This window comes from Cyprinus carpio, chromosome A9 (assembly GCF_018340385.1).
Source record: "Cyprinus carpio isolate SPL01 chromosome A9, ASM1834038v1, whole genome shotgun sequence".
NCBI classification, from domain to species: domain Eukaryota; kingdom Metazoa; phylum Chordata; class Actinopteri; order Cypriniformes; family Cyprinidae; genus Cyprinus; species Cyprinus carpio.
Genome location: NC_056580.1, coordinates 30158658 through 30175719, shown reverse-complemented (window position 1 = coordinate 30175719; position 17062 = coordinate 30158658).

The following is a 17062-nucleotide window of genomic DNA, read 5'->3' as shown; positions in this document are numbered from 1 at the left end:
CTTGAAGACATTATTTCTATCATTCTCTACTCTATTTCTGTTTGACGTCTGCTAGGGAACGTCCTATAGACATGCTATCAGGACATAAACTCAATCAGCTCCTAAAAGAGACAAAGCCTATGCTAGCGGACAAGTTCAACGAGCTGACAGACATATTAAATCCAGTATTTGATAATAATAATACAGCATAACCAGAGAGATTTATAAGCAATTTTAAAAAGGCTGGTCATTTTTGTTTGGGAACACCACACATGCAATAAGGTGGAGAAAAAGCCTTTAAAAAAGTGCAAATGTGATCACATTTTTGTGACAATGTCAAAGACAGTGGGCCTCACCACCCCTCCACCCCGAAGTTTTCAGTTTTAATTAGTAAAAAAAAAAAAAAAAAAACTAAATAGCCAACAACAACAGTGAAAATAATACATTTGTTTAGAGCATTCTTAAAATAAATAAGCACAAGTCAAGCTGCGATACCAGAACACCACTACACCAGCTGCCTCGACCTGCAACCATTCAGAATCACTAAACCACTGACCCTCACATACTCTAAAACATGCTTCTTCAGTCAGCATCCATTCTAAAACACTCGCAGGACACAAATGTTCACGAATATATTGAAATGTGTTCATGAATATTGTATTGATGCAATAGCGATCAGTTTGCACGAGGTTTGTTTCAGTAATAACGTGCTCCTGTAATGCATGACTCCTGTGTGTCACTCTAATCTTCTTTACCTTGATTACAGTCGACAGCCATCAAAACTTTACTAGCGCGACGCTGGTTTGCGTTACTGTTCTTTCTGTATCACTCCTGCAGTGGCCACAGCACGCAGAGAAACGTCTTGAGCTTCTCCGAAACAATCACAGGACACCGGAGAGCTCGTGCTTTACCGGTTTAAAATGATCTGATCGCAAAGAGAGGAGCGGTTTGATTCACTTTTTTACCACTCCGTGCGGCTCCCTGACATGCTGCGCCCCTGTTTTATTCCAAAGCAATAACATTAATTAGAATTTGTCGGAGAAGTGAGCTCCAGGGCGTCAGCGGCGTTCAGCGCTCATGAATCCACAGAGAGAGCGCCTCGCCTCGCCCACATCTGCTGGACATCAGCGCTGGCTCTGTAGGGGTTAAACATCTATAATTAGTTTTGGGTAAATCTAATGTCTCCAAGTCTTTGGTCTCATCAGTCTATTATATGTTCCAGAGCAAATTGATTTGGCTGAGGGCAAAGTTTCATAACTTCTAATATTTTTTGTAAATAATTTTGAGCTTTTGTACTTTTAACTGAATTGTTTGTCTGAACAGCACTATATTTTTCTCCATGCCGCTCCGCAGGAATCTGATCCCAATGCAGTCCTCTACAATCAGCTTTCAGTGAAGCAACTCAGCGTTCCTTCGTTACTAGTTCTAGGCACGCTTTTGAGTTAGAAACGGATCTTGAGCTCAGCTCTTGAACTGTCAAACTGAGATTTGAGTCACACAGAATGTTTTTAAAGACACTCAGTGGTTGTTTCTTATTTAATAAGATGTTTGTGCTGTTGAACTGTTGTCTAAATGCAATATGTACCCGTGTGAAATCGTTCTAAATCAGCCGAATCACAGACGTGCTGAAATAGATCGATATCACGATTGTACTGACAGCACACATACATCACAGAGACTCTATCTGACGTCTGCAAGAGGTGTTTATTTATTTATTAGAGTGTTTGCTCATCTGAGATCATCAGAGTCCTGTTCAGAGCACATTCAGGGCTTTTCAGAGATAACAAATGTTTGTAGGTTTCTCCTTGGTCTTTAAAAATGGCTGACATTAATTTAGTGATCAAATTCAAAACCCTTATGAAAATATGATAATATTTTGTAATTATCATTTAAATCTGATTGATTTTCAAATTGTTTATCATAAATCAACATCTCAGGAAAATTTTATGGGGTTTCAAACCAATATATAGGACATTGATTTCATTCATGTCCACTGTAGAGGACAGCAGGACTAAAAGTGTGTTTATAGATCATTTTGTGAGTTAATTTTTATGAATAGGAAAATAAATTATTTAGCAATATTCCTATAAAATATTAGATATTATTATGAAAATTTTGCCAACAATTACTCCTATTATTACACTTCTTTTTTCATTATATGTTGCCCCAAAAACACATTAATATGCAAATTAGATACAGTGTATAGATTTCTTTTTTTTTTATGTGTTGACCTGTTTTGTGATTGTTGTGTAAATTAGGTTATGTTTATTGATTCAGTTTTATCTTTTATAACATAGTTAAAAAAAATCTTATGCTCTGAACAATGTAATGACATGAAAAAAAAAACATTAAATTAAACTTTTTTCTGGAATCAGGAGAATATATATATATATATATCAGATAATCAAACACTGAATGCATCATGAGACTCTGAACATTTGTGTGACCTGCAGCTAAACGGTGAAACGCGGGTGACGCGTGTCATGAGACCCGAGAGAAGCTGTCGATGTGTTAAAACAGTGTGAAGAGTGTTAAAAATGCAGGTAGCACATCTTATGGAAATAATAACTCATCAGAATGTGCTAACAGCATATGACGCTCATGCGGTGTGATATGATGTCAGGCTTTACTAAGATCCAAACACTAAAACCAGGCAAATATATAGCACTGCAAGCACATCCAGATGAGGAGCATGTTTCACTTTTTGATGAATAGACTTCATCTTGATTTATTCAGCTTTCTAGTTTTGTGTTTGGGCTCTGTGTGTACAGCAGTGCTTGATATACTTTAACAGCTTAAATTATATAAGGATAAAAGTGTAGTGTTGTTACATTAAAGCAGTGGTTCAGCTTCAAATCATCATTTCTTTCTTCTGTTAAACACAAAAGAAGATATTCAGAGAAATGTGTCAGTATTTTTATGGGATCCAATGATGTTTGATTGCCGTCGTTCTTCAAAATATCTTTCTTCAAAATAATTCTGCAGAAGGTTCGAATGACATGAACACTGCAAAAAATGATTTTCTTACTCCATATTTTTGTCATTTTCCGGTAAAAATATCTAAACATTCTTAAATCTAGTTATTTCATTTTGCTTCTTAAATAAATTTCTTGTTTTCTGAAAAAAATAAATATATATATATATATATATATATATATATATATATATATATATATATCAAAATTATGCCTACAAAAAAAAAAAATAATAATCTGCCAATGGGGTCAGAAAATCAATTCAATGGATAACAAGTTTATTTTTCTGACTCCAGTGGAAGATATTTCTTCTCGGATTCAATAATAAACTCACTTCATTTAAAAAAAATTTTTTTTTCATATCTTCTGTCATTCTGCTTTTCAAGCTGAAGTGTCTTGATTTTTAAGATGTTGAGATATTTGTACTGGAAAACAAGTCAGATGAAGGAGAGTGAATGATGGCTGATCGTCATTAGCGTCTGTGGGATCTAAACACGCTGTCAGTTCATTCAAAGCTCGTTCTTGAACCGGATGATGATCAGCGGTGTGTGTTTCTGCAGTAACTCGCACAAGCAGCACATAATCATGAGAACATGCCTGGTTTGTGCAGCGAGTGTCAGGTCAGCGCTGGCCACAAAAATATGGATTCAGTGTGTAGGAAGTGCTATATGAGATTATCTAAATCTAGTTTTGTGCCTCAAATACAGACTCCCACATGCAATAGGTTGCATAAGCTTCTGTGTCGAGATCTCTTTAAAGTGAAGACCGCAAAGTCTTCTTCAGCCATGAGCTCATGTGGCTGCGCTTAAACCCCAGACTCGATGTTTAACACTGATGAGAGATTGTTCAACAAACACCTAATTTTAAGATCATGAGGCCCGTACCGGTGGCTCTTAAATGATTGTCACTGGCCTGTTTCTGTGCAGATTAGTGTCAGGATTAAATGATGGCTGAATAGCAGCAGATAGGACTGCGTAGGTGGTTCTGCTTCAACACCTCGAGCCAATCGCTGCGTACGGCTTATATTCCCATTATACCAGAGAGAGGACTAAATGCCATTACACAGCCCATCCGTCCCGTGACAGCCGGGGTTTTATGCACAGGTTCACTGATGCACTGCCGTCCTGAAGACGATTCTCCGCTGTTCCAGGAGCAGATTTAAGAGCGAGCGTGGGCCGATCGTTGACGACGAGAGCTAATGGACCCTCGCTGATCTCCTCAAACAACTCGATGGCAACCATGAAACCTCTATTCAGTGCAATACTCGTATTTTTAGGCCTGTGAGGTTCATTTTACATAAAGTCAAATAACATGAACATGATCTGTTCACATGTTCAGAAGTGTTGTCCTCACTCGACCCAGTGTTCTCCAGCGAAATAGAGCTTCTTTATTGGCATTGACCGTTCCATGAAGAGCCTTCATCATCCACTGAAAAACACTGAAGGTGCTTCAGATTATTAAATGCTAAATGTTTAAATTCTTGTAACTCTTGTGTTTTCTAAAAATCCTTTTCTTAATTTAGTTTTCCTGCTCAGAAAAAAAAGGAATTTAAAAATCTCATTTGTGTTTCTTTTTGGAGCTGGTTGATATAGTCCTCATTGATCTGAGCTCATGTGCATCAGTCTATAAGAGAAAAAACATAATTTTTTGGACAATTTTGGCAATGTTCTCTCAAAAACTGAGCTCAGATCTGTGCAGATTGAAAGAAAACTAGCCGACAAAAAGATTGAATACAAGATTTGGTAATAATAAAGCATAATGAGAGATTTACAAGCAATTAAACAAAAAGCAGGTCAGGCATTTTAGAACAAGAATGTGACAAGTGTAACAAGGTGGGGAAAAACACCCCCAAAAAAGTGTTATATCCTTTGTGAGTGAAGTCAGTAAGTTTCAGTCCAATGCAATGACATTCACCAGCATTTACAGTAAAGAAAAAAATCCTTTCCGGTTCAAAAAATGACAGGAATAGAACATGAGGTAAGATCATATAATATAAGATCATCATTAAAAGTCTTTTTGGGGAACCAAAAATGGTGTTTCTATGTCATCAGTGCAAACCCCCTGTTTGTAAGCCTTGTTTTTAAGTGTGAAGCATTCCTGCAACGCCAACCAGGTATGTTAAGTTTGACTGTTTCATGGAATCTTGAAGAAATCTAGTTACATCTGCAGCAGGAAAACAAGCGCTGCGGCGTCTGGAGATCTCAGACAGTCATGAGCTGGAGATGAGGACGGCCTGGAGAGGTTTGCTGGGATCTAAACACGCTGTCAGTTTCATTCAAAGCTCGTTCTTGAAACGGATGATGATCAGCGGTGTGTGTTTCTGCAGGTAACTCGCACAAGCAGCAACATAATCATGAGAACATGCCTGGTTTGTGCAGCGAGTGTCAGGTCAGCGCTGGCCACAAAAATATGGATTCAGTGTGTAGGAAGTGCTATATGAGATTATCTAAATCTAGTTTTGTGCCTCAAATACAGACTCCCACATGCAATAGGTTGCATAAGCTTCTGTGTCGAGATCTCTTTAAAGTGAAGACCGCAAAGTCTTCTTCAGCCATGAGCTCATGTGGCTGCGCTTAAACCCCAGACTCGATGTTTAACACTGATGAGAGATTGTTCAACAAACACCTAATTTTAAGATCATGAGGCCCGTACCGGTGGCTCTTAAATGATTGTCACTGGCCTGTTTCTGTGCAGATTAGTGTCAGGATTAAATGATGGCTGAATAGCAGCAGATAGGACTGCGTAGGTGGTTCTGCTTCAACACCTCGAGCCATCGCTGCGTACGGCTTATATTCCCATTATACCAGAGAGAGGACCTAAATGCCATTACACAGCCCATCCGTCCCGTGACAGCCGGGGTTTTATGCACAGGTTCACTGATGCACTGCCGTCCTGAAGACGATTCTCCGCTGTTCAGGAGCAGATTTAAGAGCGAGCGTGGGCGATCGTTGACGACGAGAGCTAATGGACCCTCGCTGATCTCCTCAAACAACTCGATGGCAACCAATGAAACCTCTATTCAGTGCAATACTCGTATTTTTAGGCCTGTGGAGGTTCATTTTACATAAAGTCAAATAACATGAACATGATCTGTTCACATGTTCAGAAGTGTTGTCCTCACTCGACCCAGTGTTCTCCAGCGAAATAGAGCTTCTTTATTGGCATTGACCGTTCCATGAAGAGCCTTCATCATCCACTGAAACACTGAAGGTGCTTCAGATTATTAAAATGCTAAATGTTTAAATTCTTGTAACTCTTGTGTTTTCTAAAAATCCTTTTCTTAATTTAGTTTTCCTGCTCAGAAAAAAAAGGAATTTAAAAATCTCATTTGTTGTTTCTTTTTGGAGCTGGTTGATATAGTCCTCATTGATCTGAGCTCATGTGCATCAGTCTATAAGAGAAAAACATAATTTTTTGGACAATTTTGGCAAGTTCTCTCAAAAACTGAGCTCAGATCTGTGCAGATTGAAAAGAAAAACTAGCCGACAAAAGGATTGGATAAAGGATTTGGTAATAATATTGAGTTATGGGTTTTTTGATATTAATTAATAATGAGGGATTTGAGGGATTTTAGTTTTTGAATGTGACAAGTGTAACAAGGTGGGGAAAAAAAAAACACCCCCAAAAAAGTGTTATATCCTTTGTGAGTGAAGTCAGTAAGTTTCAGTCCAATGCAATGACATTCACCAGCATTTACAGTAAAGAAAAAATCCTTTCCGGTTCAAAATGACAGGAATAGAACATGAGGTAAGATCATATAATATAAGATCATCATTAAAAGTCTTTTGGGGAACCAAAAATGGTGTTTCTATGTCATCAGTGCAAACCCCCTTTTGTAAGCCTTGTTTTTAAGTGTGAAGCATCCTGCAACGCCAACCAGGTATGTTAAGTTTGACTGTTTCATGGAATCTTGAAGAAATCTAGTTACATCTGCAGCAGGAAAACAAGCGCTGCGGCGTCTGGAGATCTCAGACAGTCATGAGCTGGAGATGAGGACGGCCTGGAGAGGTTTGCACCGGTGTAAATGTTGGCATTTCAAATGGGAGTCGTGACCCGGTGGGCTCGGACGCAGCCGCTGCTATCGATCCTGCTTTAGAAGCGAGAGCCAGTAATTAGCTGGGATTTTTCTGAGAAACACAGGGAAGCCACCAAAGAGTGTGAGGGGTTGCAAGCGGGAATGATTTTTCGCCCCAAACATACACAATGCTGGCTGGGGTCAGGCCTGAATCTCCAGTGCACCGTCCCATCATGCCCCATACCATAGCATTTATTTGGCGGCTTTGCCAGCCATTGATTTCTAGAGGACGTCTGTAGGGAGCTCTGCAGCTAAATGGCACGGCGGCGGCCTTCGGCGCTCGATAGAAGGATCGTGGCACTTCTACAGGACCCTCTAAACCGCTCAGAGACCCGTATCCCATTAAATCATGTCTTTCTCAGTCTCCTTCCCGTATCCCACCCCACACATACAGCATCCGTGCCTCCTACGCCGCGCTCCCCTCACTCCTCACTCCTCCACCCTTCATCAGCATCTTGGCATTGTTACCGGCTTCCTGGGGGAAAACATCCCACGCAGCTCCGAATCGTTTATCTTCTCGCAGCACAAAGCGGCAGATCGCGGGAGAGAGAGTCTGCGTGTGTGTTGGTGTTTCTTTGCGCCCCCTCCCTCCTCTCGCCTGTGTTTGAGCGGCCTCTCGCTCTCTGCATCAGCGCCGGTCGCTGAGATCCGTGTCAGATCCAGCGCTCGTCACCTGTGCAGCGGCCCTCACGCGTCTTTCATTGTTCTGGGAGAGTTGTCTTATTAATTTCTCCTAACTGTTTTTGAGAGGGAAGCAGAACAGGCTGTTTTTTCGTGCATGTTAAGCCATGTTTTCACACTAAATGCATTGAATTGAATGCAAGGTGAATTTATGCTGTTTCCTCTAAACGCTAGTTAATGTTATTGCACTGGACAAAAACTTACTGATTTTGCTCAGACTGGGTATAGTGACTTAACAAAATGTTAGAATTATGTTTGATTTTTTTTTCTGTACACACACACACACACACACACACACACACACACACACCTTGTTCCACTAGTGGTGTTCCCATTCAGAGATGACTGGCCTACAAAAACCTGCTTATAAATCTTCATATGCTATATTATTAGCAAATCTTGGATTCAATCTTTTTTATCAGTGCTTCTTTCAGTTAGCACAGGGTTTGTATTTAGACCTCATTTATCTTAGCTTATGCACCTTAGTTTTTGAATAACATTGCCAAAATTATCCACAAATAATGCATATTAATTCCAATGTGATGTTATTAATTCAGTTAAAGTTACATGTGTTTCTGCTACACAGAAAATTCATGTTTCAGAAAATGCTGTTATCAGCACGAGTTGGCCAAAGTAATGTCTATTTACTGAAGTTATTGTGTGTTTTTCAAAACTGGTCAATTTTTTTCTCTCAGTACAGGCTTACATAAATCTGGCACTCGTGGCGTGAGCTGCTGAAATGACCAAACATGTCGATCTAGAGCAGAGACACAAATGATGCAGAGGAGCAGATGTTTTAGGTGCAACCACCCAGATCTTCTCTGATCGTGTTATTTTACAGTCTGATCCATCTCTCTGGCTCTCCAACCTCCTTCAAACTACACAAAGTCCCAAAGTCAGCAGTGAAAGTGTGTGATGGAGCAGCTCTACACATATCCCATGCTGCACTAGTGAGAGTCTCTCGACCCGTTACGCAGGGAAGAGTTCAGGTCACTGGATTAAGTCCTCATACTCCCGCAGAGCGCCGTTCAACACTTTCAGGAGCGATTATTTTTATTTTTTCACACCAGCAGCTTGGAAAAGCAAACAGTGTGTGATTTCTCGTGCTTTCTTCCCTCCCTCCCCGCTGTCAGATAGAGTCAGCTGCTTATTGGGCTCTACAGCTCAAGATGAGAACGCTTCTGCAAACAGCTGAATATTGAAGAGCGTTTCACACTTGTTATTGGAGTGTAACTGTCTGCACATATGTGTTGAGAGCATATTGAGAGGGTCATTACCCCTGAGTCTGTGCGGTGCCGGCGTCTGCAGAGATCAGTCATATCTCGGCTCTGATATCCAGCGTTATGATGCCGGCTGACCTCCGTGATCTCTTCCAAACTTCAGATATAGACCCATGAACATCAGAGCCACGGCTTTTATTTGAAAAAAGGACATCAAGCTTTCGATACGGCTCCAGGATTTATTTCTTTAAGGCCCGAGTCAAAGTACATTTATAATAAGTGAACTAATGAGTGCAAATGTATAATAAAATAATCAAAAAATTAAAGCAATAACATTTATATAAATAAAATAATTTTCTTATTTCTTATTTTAACTAATTTTATGTTATTTTGAGAATAAATATACATAGTAAATTGGAGATCGGTGCAAAAGCAAGTCGAATAAAGACAGCAAGGCTTATCATTTTTTCTTTTTCAGTATATATTTTGAATGTTTTGTATTAATATTTATATATTGTAAGATGAAGATGGAGCAACAGCTAACACATGAAAGCCGGTCTGATGGTTTGCATGTTTGTTTGTTTTTCTTCGAGTTGCTCATGAAAGCAGGAGGTTCGTTCTTCAAAGAGCGCGAGGAAGATGAAAAGAGCCACATGAAAGGATGAAGGTCCGTCCTGAAAGACCTCCGCTTGCGGCCCCAGAAGAGCCGAGGTGTAAAGTGACTGGGGCTGAAGAGAGACGTCCTGATGACGGCAGCTGCTCTTTGGGAATCTCAGCAGGTAATTGGCTGTCAGTGAAGAGCTGCATATATTTATAGATGTCTTTGACATGTTTAGCGCTGGACACTACTGTGTTTTCCAGGCAGACGGACACCACACGAAGACCTGTTCACAACAAGAAGAATAAAGAAGGTAATTACCACAGTGTGTCTTAATTCATCAAATAATATGATCTGTAGGAGTTTATTAGTTTAAGGCAAAATACCCTACCCTAGGCTATATTTAAATATGAAAATGAGGCATCATGTAATTAAATATGCACTGATTGGCAAACATTTCCAGAACATTTATCTGAACATCGAATGAAGCCAGATCCATAACTCTTTTTCTCACTCCATAAATCAGAAAATAGCATCAACAGACAGAAAACAAACACATTTTCAGCCTGTTTTTAGGAGTAAAATGTATAAATCAGTGTGAATGAAACATGAACAAGCCTTCAGAATATAGAGAGGATTAAAAAACTAAAGTTTGGTGTTTGTTTTTGGTGTTAAAGAGAGAAAAAACTCTTTAAAGATTGAAATCTACAGATGCAAGTAGATACAGAGCAATAAGAGAAACACTTCAATGTGTATTTTGGACGTTTTCTTTCAAATAGTCTGAAAAAAAAGCCCAAAATCTGAAAATTGACTAGTGCATGTAAAAACAGTGTTTTCTCCTGTAGTCTCTCATCTTAATTCAGCCAAAACTTCTTCACTCCTCTGGATTCAAGTCACATTTATTTCTATTGCTCCTCATGCAATACTAATTGTTTCAGAGCAGCTTCACAGTAATAAACAGGAAAGTAACAGTGTTCTACTGAAGACAATTGTGTCATTATTCACATCAGTTCAGTTCAAGTTTCTGAATATTGCTGAATATTGTCTTTTATATGTTTCTAGTCACTCTCTGTGCTCACGGTTGTTCACGTTGACGTGCATGTTTTCTATTTCCGTCCCATCGCTGCTTTCACACGGACGTGAACATCCTGCTCCTCCTTCACCCATTACCAAACACTTTGATGGCCCAAAGTTCTAGCTGTGCATCAAGCCGCACGTCTCTATATCCTCCTCCACAGATTTCAGTACTCCATCCACCCACCATCCATCCATTTTTGACTGGGCCCAGGAGGATTATGCCATTCTTCACAGGACGAGATCTCAGTGAGTGGGCAGGAGAGTCAGCAGCGAGCCCCTAATGACACAGCGACACCCACACACGTCCAAAACCAATTTTACCCTCACTAAAAGAACAGCCCTCACACGCTTCCTTGCATACAAATGGCCGATCGATGGCGGTCAGTGACTCTCTGCCCGCAGAGATTTAGTGAGCGCTGGGCCAGTGGATCGATGTGAATGACACCGACACCGATCGCTCGCTCGCTCCCCTCCAACAACAATCCCTGGAAATGTTGGTTTCCACTCGTCTCTCGTAATCTCATTAGGGACATGAATGGCTCCCTTTTGAAAGGCGCTGATGCCGGAGAAGAGGAGGGCGGCATGGAGAATGACTATTGGATTAGAGTAATCCGGGACGAGAGCTTCATTGCGTTCCATCTCTTGTGCTGGAGCTGCAGATAAGGCATCGTCTATTGAGGGCTCGTCAGCTTTCAGACTCAGAAGGTGTCTTGCAGAGTAAGGTGACCTGCTTTTGAACAGTCGTGCGTTTGTGAAAGCGTCAACCATCAGATATATCAAATAACATGATCAATAAAAGTACAAAAGCTGAAAGGTATATGTTTGTACCTTATTTACCTCGAAACGGACATATTAGGTACATATTAGCACCTTTTGGATGGGTTTCGCCCCAGTTTTTGGTTTACATGAAGTGCAGTCGATAGCAAGTCAATCAAAAGTCAATCAAAAAAAAAGTTAATTTTCAAGTTTTTTCAGCTTGCCAACTGTTCAAGTCCACTCTGGCTGGTAAACACCCCCCGAACTACCATTCTCTGGTTCATTTCATCTTTTAAGTCCGTTATGGAAGCATGTTTCTGCCGTGGAATCAAGGAAATAAAAAAGTGGCAGAAACAAACAGAATTGTGGGACATGAACTCAGAATTGCTGGATATAAACTTGGAATTTTTTTTGTTTTTTTCTTGTGGTGGAAACAAGCTTCTATAGTCCATCGAGGTCAGACACAAGTAGAACATGGACGTTTTGAAGCTTTGTATCAACTGAATCATTTAGCAAAGCAAATTTTTCATTGCACTTGAAAGGGCTTGTTGTGCTTGTTTTATTGAGAGCTTGGTTAATCAGGCCAATACGAGACTAATAATTACAACTCTTCCTTTTTATTATACAATTGTGACATGAAAAATGTAAATTTATTAAATTAATCTAAGATCAGATAAACACCATATAGAGCTGTTTCATGGTTTTGATGCCTCAAATCATCGAAATTTTTTAGAAATTTTTAAAGTTATTTATTGATGAATCGTTTTTTTATGTAATCTGATGGGTTTTTGATGTGTTCTGAGTAACTGCTGAACCACATCACAAGAGGTCAGAAGTAAAAACACGATCACAACGGAGAGCTGCTTACAGTAGACACTGAAGGTGTAAGTCTGACTGACACGGTTTATCATGTTTAATAAGAATATACAGTGCCTTCCATAAGTATTGGAACAGTAAAGACAAAATTGCTTTCTCTGCTGTGGAGTTGGAAATATGATTAAAAGATAAATATGCGACAAAACTACAGAATGTCACATTTTATTATTAGGTCTTTCGACACATACATGTTTTACCAAATAAAAAGGACAGCACTTTTAGAGTTCATCCCACTATTTGATGTGAGCATAATTATTGGAACAGATTAATTTAAGGCAGATGTAAAAGATTAAAAGACAATATTTAGTTGCAGATCCTTTGCGTGCAATCAGAGCAGTGAGTCTGTGACCCATATACATCACCAGGCTCTTGGTCTTATGCTTTGAAATACTTTTCTCCAGCCTTTAATGCAGCCAATTCCAACTGTTGCTTGTTTTGGAGAGTTTCTGTCTTTAGTCTCCTCTTCAGCTGGTGAAATTAATGTTCAATCGGATTTAAATCTGGAGATTGATTTGAGCATCTAATGAGTTTGGTGGCATTTTCTTGAATATTGGTAGCCAAGATGATTTTGTACCCTTCCAAATTCATTCTTCTACTGCCATCATACATTAAGTCATCATTAAAATGAAGAGGTCCTGTTCTAGAGACAGCCATGCATGCCCATGCCATGACACCACCTCCACCAAGCTTTAGACTTTAGAAAAAGGTTAATCTTTGTCTCATCGGTCCATCAACTCAGTTCCAAAACTCTACTGGCTCACATCTGTGAAGAATCTTGCCTTTCTATTCTTGGTGCTGATCAGAGGTTTGCATCATGCTGTGTAGCTTCTGTAATTCTGTGTCAAAGTCTCCTGCAGACTGTAGATTGTCAGAGCATCACCCCAGCTTTCTGGAGGTTGTTGGTGATTTTACAGACATGTATTTTAGGGTTCATTTTCACAGCTTTTATGATTTGTCTGTCATCAACTACTGTTGTTTTTCTCAGCCGATCAGGTTGTCGTTGGTTGCTGATGTCGCCGGTAGTTTCCAAACTCTTGATTTCTGCATGCCCTTTGTTTTTCCTATAGTTCTAATTGACTTCCTCTTTTCTTTTAGCATTCAAATTGCTTGCTTTTCTTTCAGAGTCGGCTTCGAATGCAAGACTTAAAATGCAGAAGCAATGGATATAACTGATAAGACACATTCCCTGCTTTTAATATCTGAAGAATTAATGCAACAGGACACAGCTGAACACTTAGAAAGAGCTGTGAGGCACCTGTTCCAGTACTTATGCTCACATCAGAAAGAGAGATGAAACTCTAAAAGTGCTGATCTTCTTAGCTGGTAAACATCTTTGTGTTGAATCACCCAATAATAAAATGTGACATTCTGTAGTTTTGTCTCATATTCATCTTTTAATCATATTTACAGATTTCTTGACTCCACAGCAAACAGAACAATTTTGTCTTTGCTGTTCCAATACTTATGGAGGGCACTGTATATAATCATTTTAATAAATAAACATGACAGCAGACGTCCAAATCGCTATGATGCTTTCTTAGCTGCTGTTTTCTCATGCTGTTTCTCGCTCTCATGTTGTTGAGAGGAAAGCGCACAGCACATAGTGACATATTCAGCAGGATGTTTGCTAAGAGTAAACCTCTCATTTCCAACTTCTTTTTACCTCTAAGCGACGAGCAATAAGAAGTTTGCGGTGAGCGTATCGGGGCCCTCAGTATCTGGTGGTAATTGCACCGCAGACCGTCTCGGAAAGTTTCACTCTGAGTTGAGCAGCTCGTCTGTGCTGGAGATGTGTGGCGCTGAGGGAGGAGGACAGCATGAATAGACAAAAAGGCAGGTGCTGCGACACTGTGCTGGGACGGATCTGTCAGCATCTCGCCTTGATAAGAGCCTGGCGGGTGTGTGAGAGATGCGTGACATCAGCAGAACCGGAACGCTGTGCTATTCATTAACGCGGCATTCGACTGCACATCACGCCTTAGTGTCTTCCTATATGTCCATCTCCTGGTCATTAAGTCAAACCTCGATGTCAGAAATGTCCAATAGCTGCGGTTGGGTTTGTTACACAAGCTCCGGGTCTGAACCACTGGAACATAATGGAAGTTTTCCGCTGTGTGTTTGCTGGAGAGCCACATATGCATCCATAATGAATGTCCTGAGCATCACGATGAAGAATGAACAGGAAGTGACCGGTGCTTCGTTACGGGTGCGTCCGACAGACTGATGATTAGCTGAGACTTCGTCTGCTCAACCGATTCACACTGAGCAGTCATTCTAGCGTGACATGGCATCATATGTGAGCAGAAATTGAACAATTACCTGGATGTATTTGATATTCAGCAAAATAGTTTGAGCAAAACTTTTCATGCAGTACTAGTACTAGAGCAAACCTGAAGATTAAAGTTTGAGCTCCAGACATGAATGATTCCTCAGATCACACGTGTGCTAATCTTCAGATCTCCTGTTCTTTTGTCTTTGTGTTTGATTGATCGACGCTGCCCGCCCAAAAAAATCAATTGCACACAATTAATATTCAGTATTATCACTGATTTAACTGCACTGACACTATCAGATGAGAACAAAACTGATCTGATCTGAAGAATGACTCTGTTTTCATTCTTACTTCTTTTTGATGCATTTTTCAGAAAACAAGACTTAGTGTCTAATGTTATCTTGTCTTTAAAGTAAATGTATCTTGATTTAATAATGTTTAGATACTTGTAATTGAAAACAATAGAAAAAAGTCCAATCAAATCATTTTTGCCAAACATTTAACATGCCAGAAACATATTAATCACTGATCCAGTCCTAGCAGTGCTGCACGTCTCAGAGCTTACTGTAATGAACAGATTTTCTTGCTTTAGTATCTCAGCAAACAGTTCTGTTCTCCAGAGTGAAGCAGAGCCGGGCGTCCCGTCAGAGACGTGTGTGAATAAGTGCGGACTCAAACATCTTTCACTCATCCTCAACTCACAGTTTCTTGTTTCTTCCAGATGCGACACCAGTTGAAGAGCAACCTTTGGCCCCTCATCACCAGAGAGCTTTACAGGACAGTGCTGATCGCTGCAGTCCAGGCAGATGTGAATGTGTACAGTAAAGCTGCAGCCGTGTTGTCCGTTGAGAGCACTAGGTAGGCGTCAGGACCTGTGTGCTGTAGTTTAGCTCTACATCACTTAATATTAACTTCAACACAACATTACCATTTATTTATTTCTTATTGATTTGATTGATTCATTTATTATACACTATTGTATAAAGTATAAAATATCAGTCTTAAAAGGAGGACAAATGAGGGCCGTCTCTGCGCCGGTAGATGAACATGGTTCTGAACCAGACTGACCGACCTGAAACTGCAGGGGTTTGTGGGTGTTATGGGCGTTTGCGCCGCAAGTCTGTCATTAGTTTGTGCTTGTGTTCCCATCATGCTCTTGTCCTGTGCTGCTGTCTGACCGGTGGGTCGGTTAACATACGGTCTCTTTCTCTTCTGGAGAGTCAGACGTGATTTAGATGCAGTTTTCCAAAGCACTGACATCAGATGAGCATCACCTGGAGCGCTTAAAGATTTCAATAATTCATCAGAACATCTCACATCCCTCCCAACACTGCCAGATCCAGTCTGAGACGCTTATCTGGACCGTAAACCTAGAACCAGCGCTAGGATTTTGGGTTTAAAGGATAAAATTTGTAAAAAAAAAAAAAAAAAAAAAAAAAACAAAACCTTTTTTTTTTTTGATGCTGTTTATTCCTGTCATGAAAACAGTCATGCTGCTTCATAATTTTGTGGAAACTGTGATACATTATTATTCAAATCAGCATATTAGAATGATTTCTGAAGGATCATGTGACAGGAATAAATCGCATCTTAAAATATAATAAAACATTTTACATTGCAATAATAATACACAATATTAATGTTTTTGCTGTTTTTGTGATCAAATGAATGCAGCCTTGATGACTTCTTTCAGAAACATGTCAAATCTGTATTATTCCGAACCTTTGTGTGATAGTGAATCTAAAGAAACAAATTCTAAATCAATAGAAAACATTCATCTATAAGAGTACAACCCTTGTTTTCTTTACAGTTAATGTTTTTTTGCTTATCAGGTGAATGTGCTGACAGTGGCGTTTGATTTTACACAAATGAGACTACAGCTAAATGTTTCACTGAATAATGACTCAAAGGAGTGTCTGTTCCTCACAGAGAACAGCTGAAGTGTCAAAGACTGCACCTGCAGAGAAACAGGCCGCGTCTACCGTCTCACACTCACTCCACTCTCTGAGTTTGATTCGGACTCTTCAGCCCGCCGTCGCTGGCGTTAGCATCAGCAGCTTCTATATTAAGCAGCGTGTTGTGTATTAGTGTGTATGACGGAGCGTGTTGGTGCCCACGCTTCGATTGAGACACAGATGGCGCAGTATTTTAGTGGCTGTTGCGTTCGCTGTGTAGGTGTTGATATTGTACTACATGTACAGAATAACCCCTCCGCAGTCTTGGGTTATGTAAAGTTTAACTGCATCTCGGCGTCCAAAAGTTTCAGCAGCTGATCCAACGAGAGCAGATCATCACACCAAACAATCCTGGAGATGAGCTGGAGATTAATCATGTTACACCACACACACACACACACACACACACACACACACCTAAACACACTGAGAGACTCTCTCTCTTTCTCACACACACACACACACACACACACACACACACACACACACACACACACACACACACACACACACACCTAAACACACTGAGAGACTCTTATGTGATTTGATGTTCACACACACACACACACACACACACACACACACACACACACACACA